Source organism: Sapajus apella, unplaced genomic scaffold (assembly GCF_009761245.1).
Source record: "Sapajus apella isolate SASKATOON/1434 unplaced genomic scaffold, GSC_monkey_1.0 scaffold133, whole genome shotgun sequence".
Classification (NCBI taxonomy): domain Eukaryota; kingdom Metazoa; phylum Chordata; class Mammalia; order Primates; family Cebidae; genus Sapajus; species Sapajus apella.
This window is the reverse complement of record NW_022437073.1, coordinates 1,518,577-1,526,738: the sequence shown is the minus strand read 5'-3', so window position 1 is coordinate 1,526,738 and position 8,162 is coordinate 1,518,577. Positions and strand designations below refer to the sequence as shown.

At 36.6% G+C, this 8,162-nt stretch overlaps 1 pseudogene across 1 annotated transcript in view; it reads right to left on the bottom strand.

The window, feature by feature from the left end:
- Positions 1 to 708: 708 nt before the first annotated feature.
- The window catches only part of LOC116539799, a 93,932-nt pseudogene continuing 86,478 nt past the window's right edge, over positions 709 to 8,162 (bottom strand). Inside the window, exon 5 of the transcript XR_004264196.1 lies at positions 709 to 5,028. The product of XR_004264196.1 is annotated as a nucleolysin TIAR pseudogene, transcript variant X2 (transcript). The remainder of the gene's footprint in view (positions 5,029 to 8,162) is intronic.

Sequence of the window (8,162 nt, the reverse complement as noted above, 5' to 3'; positions counted from 1 at the left end):
TTGTATATACACTATACAAATATATAAATGTATGTGTATATACATAAGGGAAGAGGAAAAGATAGCTGTTTTTTTACTGAATAGTGCACAGTACTCTTTGTATTGTTATAACAGACACTCATTACTTTTATGTTTTGTATACCCTTCTTTCATTTAGCATAACATTTTTAATGTTCATCCATGTTACAGTATGTGTCGGTACCTCATTCCTTTTTGTGACTGAATAATATTATTTTGTATGAAGAGACCACATTTATCTTGTTGATCATCAGTTAATGAATCAAAGATTTTCCAAAATGGACTATTACAAGAACTAGAAAAAAACATACCTGAATATTTTTATAATCTAGGAGTAGATAAGGTCTTTGAGGCATGAAATTTACATCTGTGAAATATAACATTTAAATAAGGCACATTCTATGAAAAGGGGGAAGGAAGTTATATTCTTCAAAAATATTAATGTCATAAAAACAAAAGCTGTAGAGAAGCTCTAGATTACAAAAGTCTAAAGAAACATGACAATTAAATATGATTTTGTGACCTTGGGCTGGAATCTGTGCTGGAGAGGAAAAAGTGCTATAAAGAACATTATTGGACCAATTGACAATATTGGAATACAGACCAGGTACAGTGGCTCATGCCTGTAATCCCAGCCCTTTGGGAGGCCAAGGCTGGAGGATCTCTTGAGTCCAGGAGTTCAAGACTAGCTAGGCAACATAGCGAGACCTAGTCTTTACAAAATTAAAAAAAAAAAAATTGGAATACAAATGGTAAAGTATTGCACGAAGATAAAATTTACTGAAGCATGTAACCATTGTGTTCATATAAGAGAACATCCCTATTCCTAAGAAAATATGCATTCAAGAATCTAAGGGCTAGAGGCAACTTACCCTCAAGTAAAATTTATATGTATATTATATAACATACAGAAAGAGAAAAGGAGTGCTGCTAAGAGTTGTGCTGGATGCTTTACGAATTTTATCAGATTTGATCCTCGCAACAATCCTCTAAAGATTTATAAATGAAGAAGCTGAAATAAAGTGACTATAAGTACCTTCCCCAAAGTCACAGTTGATTATCTGACTCTATATTCCATGCTGCTTTTCCTATAATGCCACATTGCATCTCAATAAAATATAGAAATAAAATATTTTAATAAAATACATATCTTATAAGAAAATTTAATTCTAACACTAAGAAATATAGTATATTCAGATAAATACTATTTAATTTTAACCGTAATATACATGGAAAACTAATCTTTATTATGCACTTCTTCCATGGCTGCCCATGTTTCTGATTGAATTTCACCACAACTCTTTCCAGTAATCTGCCCTGCAGGCCAATGTATCAAATAAAGATCTAAAAGCAACATAAAATCACTTTTGCATCAGGAAACGGCTCTCAATTGGGGAGAAAAAAAGAATTATCCTGCGTTGCATGCATATGCAAAGATTACATATTTGCACTCCTCATTCTTCCATAAGAGCTAATTCAAGTTTCATTACTTTATTGTCAAGCTTCTGAACATTTACATAAATGATAGGTTTGTTATCACTTATTGCTGGATTCAGCAGATTATATGCAAAATGTGCAATGACATGATTAAAAAATCTTTGATCTTTTAATCAAAGGAGTAAGCAGTACTAATTTATTTGGCAAGTATAATATATATACCTATTGTAACACTACTGTGCATTTGAGATTACCATAGTACAATAATTACTCTTCATTAAGGAAGGCTCCTTGCTATGTAATTCCACTGTGGCTGTGGGCAATAAAATCCTTTCTAGAGAATTGAATTAAATTTGGTGTGAAGTTATTTTGTAAAATAATCATATTCTTTATAAATAAAATAAAATTTACCATCATGGTGTTTGATTCTATAAAGGTTATAGACAGAAGTATCATTGAGAACTATATAATATAAAAAAAGAATAACCTTTACATGAAATAACATGTAAGCTTCAAATTCAAAGCCCACCATATTTCTGTTAGTACTGATTTTGTGATGTCAAAAAAAACCCTCTCAAACCATTTTCTTGTCCCAATCTATAATGAAGACAGATACATATATAAATAATTATAACACAATGCAGGATGCATATTAATGTTGTAACACAAGAGGTGACATGCGTATCATTCCTAGAAGGATCCTGAAGACTTTATGGAAAAGGTATCATCTTAATTAACCTTTGACAAATGGGCAAGAAATCAGGAAGTAGAGGAGGAATGGAGAGGGCACAATAGGATATAAAAAGCATAGAGTCCCGACTGCCAGTCTAAATGGTGAATTTTTATTCTGCAATAAATAGGTAGCTATAGGATTCTGAGCAAAAAAACCAATTTGACCACATGAAGAATACTCTGAGGGAAGCTAGGCATAGATGCACATGCCTGTAATCCCAGCTACTCAAAAGACTGAGGCAAGAAGATCATGCAAGCCCAGGAGTTTAGGACCAGATTGGCCAACATGGTAAGACCCTTGTCTAAGGGTGTTGTGAAGGAGACATAAGATTAGAAGAAAACTATGGGATGGAAAATCAGTGAAGTTATTTCAATGATAATTGTCTATCTGTCCCCTCAGTGAATTATCATGGGCTTCTTCAGGCCAGGCAACATGTTTCCACAACTTTGCCTCCCCCAAACCACACATATTTGACAAATACCACTGGATGCACGAATAAAAGAGAACAAACTCTTGTGTTATGCTAATAGTGATGGAGATGAAAACAAATAAAAAAGAAATATATAACATAAACTATTGAGGATGTAGCGTTGTAAAGAGATGTTAACTGGCTGGTTATAGCTGCTGAGGAAAATGAAGGAATAAAAACGCTATGCAATTTATCACAATAAAAATTTAAGGAGCACTTACTTTGTGCCAGAAGTGTGGTAGGTGCTAAATATACAAAGGTGAATTAATATCTGATCCTCACTATCAAAGAGCTAGAGGCGACACTTAAGATATATAATAACACAGATATGTAAAATGATATGCAATAATACTGCATATATAGGCAATAGCATGCATACAATGTTCACAAAAAGTAAAGAGATAAGTATTTTATTTTCTCTGGGAAGAGTGAGGGAAGACTTCATTGAAGAAGGAATGGTTGTGTAGGACTTTGAAAAATAAAGAGGAATTTTCCAGATAAGGAGGTACAGGGGCCATCTCACACAGAGAAATTAATATTTGTAAGTATGTAGAGATCTCAAAAAATTTTGTGTGTGTGCCTGTGTGTGTAAGCATTTTGATATTGCAAAAGCATAAAATGCAAGAGAGAACTGGAAACTAATGGGAAATGAAATTGGAGAGCTGAGTAGGGGATAAAAAGTCCTTGTGTTGCAAGCTAAAGAGCATGAATTTTCTTCTGTGGGTGAATGGGAGTCAGTGAAGGTTTTAAAACTGCCTGGCAGCTGGCAAATTTGCCCTTCAGGGCAGATGAGAAACACATTGATGAAAGCTTGGTGAATGGATCGGGGGTCGGGAATGAAAGGAGAATGGTAAAGAGACTACTGCAACAGGTCAGATGAATAATAACGAAATCCCAATTTAAGGCAGTAATAATAGAGTAGATAGAACAAAATCAAGAGATATTAAGGTGACAAAATTGGACACACTTGGGGACATGGAATGTGAAACAGCTGATTCCCAGATTTTTGGCCTGAACTACTAGGATGAGAATGGTGCTACCAAACGAAGGCTTGCTTTGGGAAATGCAGAGCCTGAAGCATCTGTGGCACATCCAAGGGACATTGCTAATACAGAAATTCATGCTCATGACTTAGGGGAAATTTTAGTGCTCATTTTCAAGTTACATACATCAAAGGATAGTGTTATTATTAACTAAAATATGTAATACAGCTGAGAGATGTGCAACAGTTTATTATGAAAATTATAACCTGCAGTTTTGTTTGTTGAGCTTGATTAGCTAGTGGAATAAACATGTGGAGATGTTCATAAAGAATTTAGAAGTATGGTATCATGCAGTCTTTCAAAGAATTAGATGGTTTCATATGCATTGATTAGGAAAGATAGTCATGATTTTCTCTAAAGGAAAAATATAAGCTGTAGAACAGTATTTAGTATGATCCAACTTTTGTATCAAATATACATGGAAACATATGTATGAATACATGATATACATATATGTAAATATAAATATATAAATGTATGTGTGTATACATATGGGAGGAAGGAAAGATAGCTAATTTTTTACTGGATAGTTTACTGTACTCTTTGTATTGTTACAACAGACATTCATTACATTGGAGTTTTTAAGTTCATTTTAGCATTTGAAAAAAAAAAAAGCTGTGCAAGAAAATAAGATTATCAAGTGAGAGAGGAAAGAAAAGGGCCAAAGACACTCAGCACAAATCTAAGAGTTGGAGTGGAAATACAGGACTGAAAGGTATTTGTGAGTTAACAACAGTCAGATGGTGTTGAATACTTTAAAAAGACTGATAAAATGATGACCTGAAAGTGGCTGATGAGACGGGAAGATGGGCAAGATGTGATTAAGCAGTTTGTTGAGAGCAGGGCCAGATTGCATTTGCTAAAGCACGAGATTAAAATGAGGGCATAGAAGCAGCAGTGCAGTTAGTTACCAAGGAAAATGTCTGAGGCAAAGGGAAACAGAGCACACTTGTAATCTAAGTCTGGAGAGCCGGTGTTCTGATAAGGGTTGAAAATACAGAAGGAAAAGGGTGTAACTGTGCTGCTTCATCAGGTATATTTAAATTGCTTTTAAAAAGGAATCAAGACTGTATGCACATTTATATTTGATTTCAAAGACAAATGTGCTTTTGCTTACACTTACATTTGATTACAAAGAATTACATTTGGGGGCTCTTACAACCAATTTTTAATTCCCAACTTTGCCATTTTCAGACAAAAACAGGAACCGGAAAGAAGTGGCTGGGCAGGCTGTCTGTGGTGTGACGCACGCTGCTGGCCCAGACAGCTGTAGTCGATGTTGTCTTGGTTCTCATGAAATGAAGTCTTCTAACGTTGGATCAAACAACCTTGATTGTTCAAAGTGGCAGTAAGTGTTAGAATAAACCACAACTAAATCCGTTGGCAGTAACGTAACTCCACCCAAAGGTGGGTTCTAACATACTACAAGTGAACACTACAGTTGCATGTATTGCATACCTCTTTGGTACAGAAGTTAGACTATTTTTGTGTAAGTTGTTTACACACACATGAGAAAAAAATGTGTCATTTGAACATATATCTGGTTATGAACTTAGGGATAATGCAAGGCAAATTTTAGTTGTTAAAGTTTCCTTCCTCATCATCCATCAGAAACATCAACAGCAGCACGTGGAGAAAATGCATGTTAGTATTAAGTTTTAATTGTTGACATTAGCCTAAAAAGGGGCAAAACTATAGGATATCCTTCCTAGGAGAGAGAGCAGAGCAGGAAAGCAGAAAATACACTGTAATCTATACATAATTTTAGATTATCTGTGAAACTACATTTAGATTGTCATTATACATAATGCTAGTAGAAGGTTGACTATATTTAATACAAAGTCACCCTATGAAAATACCTTCCCAAACTAAATCAACCTTACTTTGCCACCCACCTTGTATTTCAAGACTAGAAATCACAAGCTGTTGCCATCGACTTTTTGGGATTCATGGAATCCCAAACTATAAGAAAATGTACCCCCAAAATAAACTGGCTCAATTTCATAATGAGCATCTTCTACGGCAGTCTCACGTTTGGTTGGAGTTTAGAGTATCTAACTGTATGAGGAAATAAGGTTGGGAAAGATGGGAAAGGGTAGGTTATGGAGAGCCTTGGATGAAGCATTTAACATTCTTGGTTTGTTAGGCACTCGATGTCACCTTTATGACTGCATTTCCCTTTGCTTTGTTACTATTAGGCCTGTGTTCAATTGACATATTTATTACCCTGTAATTAATTATTACTCATGGAACTATCTCTCCTTCCCAGATTATAAACAATTGGAAGAGCAGGGGAAACTTCTTTATTCTAAAATATTTTATTCTAGAGCCTAGCATAGTAATTGGTGATCAGAAAGAGCTGAACAAAGGCCAAAAGAAAGAAATGAAAGGAAGAATGCATGCATGTGTGGACACATATGGTATGTGTATACCAGGCTATGAAAAGTGGCATTAAAACAAAGAGATGCTTTTAGACAAAATTGTCAGGATTGTACTCTGGACTCTCCCATGAATCTTTTTTATTTTTCTTCATGAAATTAGGTTGACATTTATTATGGCACTGCCTTATATATCTCTCCCTACCTTTAGGCCTGACCCCTATAGCAATGTGGACCATGAGAACCAATACTGAAGCATAGTACAGGGGTCAAAGGTGGCTCAGGGTGTAGTCATTTGAGATCAAATGGCAAGAAGAAGAGGGCAGAAACTCTGCGAGGAGGAATACTGAGGCTCACAAGTGAACGGCCCAAATTCACTGTGAGGTGTTTGAGGCAAGTTCTGGGCTAGAAATGGGAGCAGAAGGCAGAGTTTGTATTCTAGGTCAATACAATGAGGTAATAATAATTGGGGAACACAAGGGAGAATATGTTTTAGAATTTGTGACTGATGAGGGCTGCTTTCAAGAAGTTGCTCCATTTTGAGTGCCCCTTGGGTAAAAGGCAGGACCCAGTCAGGGTACAGAGGCACTCCCTCAGCTTGGTTTCTGCAGTCTTCTACAGTCTCATCTTTGTCTAAATGTTCTATTCAATGATGCATGCTTCATTCATTTATTAAAGAAACATGTTTCATTGCCTATGGTGAACCAGGCACTAAACGAATGTGGTAAGGGGAGAAAACACAAGTGTAAATGAGTCAAGTCCTGGCACTCAAGGAGCTCCCAGTCCAAAAGGAAAAACAGACATATAAATAAATAAAGAGTATGGACGTGATCTGGGGAAGTGTGTCCAGGTGCTACAGGAGTTCAGAGGAAATGCCTGAGTCTACTGGGGAAGGTGGTGGTTGATATGGGAAGGTCTTAAGGGAAAATTCGATAAAACTGAGACTGGAAGGTTGGAGTAGAAGTATAGCAAGCAAATAAGAAGGACAGGGGGGATTGAAGCAGGAAGAAAGATTAACTAACTAAAAAGTGGCACATTAAAATCTAAGTTACATGAAAATGCAGGATATATTCAGAATTTAGGTAGTCCAGGTAAAATGGGAAAAAGGCATGGGATATATGGCTGACATTGTAACTAATGGCCTAAACTTGATATCCCGTGCTGAGGCAGTTCAGGATAAGTGAGGATAGAAGTCCATATGGGCCTGTGCCCTTGTGTGAAGCCCAGCGGGCACCTTCCTCAGTGGGTCCTTTTCACTTACACCTTCATGCATCAGCACCTAACTCTTTTGCAGGATAAGTGACCGTACAGCATATGAGCAGATCACCAGATGACTACAAGTTTCTGGTACCCAGCATGGCCCAGGAAAGAGAACAGAAGCCCCATATTCCTGATGTAGCTTCCCCAGTCTCCAACCAATCAGCACCAACAGCCCAAGAAGCTATTAGCTACAAATTCTTGCCTGGAGGTTGAAGGGCAGGGACTTCTCCAGAATCCCGCATATGCAGCTAGTTTCAAGTTTTAGCTTATATTGATAGTAATCTTTTCCTCATTTTGATAGTAAAAAAGACAACCCTAGGTGGAGATTTGCTAATGTTACATGTGATGCCTGTTAAAGCATGTAGATACTGAGCACATGTGCCAGATGCAGGTCTTCCTTTACATACCTGACCTCACCCATATTTTATGAGTATGTATGTACTTCTCCCATAAGAGAAATCCTCCTAACGCACTAACTGCTATCTCTTCCTTGGAGCAGCCCATTCTGCCTCTCAAAGTGCTTTGCAATAAACTTCTTTGCTTTGCAATAAACTTCTTTGGTTACTCTTACTTTAGACTCATTCCGAAATTATTTTGTGAAGCAAAAACAAGAACCTGAACTGGCTTACTGGTAACAATGGGATCTACTAAAATTAAGCTAAACTGCAAGATAAGTTGGGTGGTGAAAAATACAGACACCATGAATTTGAACCAAGATGCTGGCAAAAGGGAAGGGAGGAAGGCACACATTCAGAAAGCAAGATGGAGGAAGAATTAACAGAATGTAGTGGTATGACTGCATGTGTAGGGTGAAATATAGAATG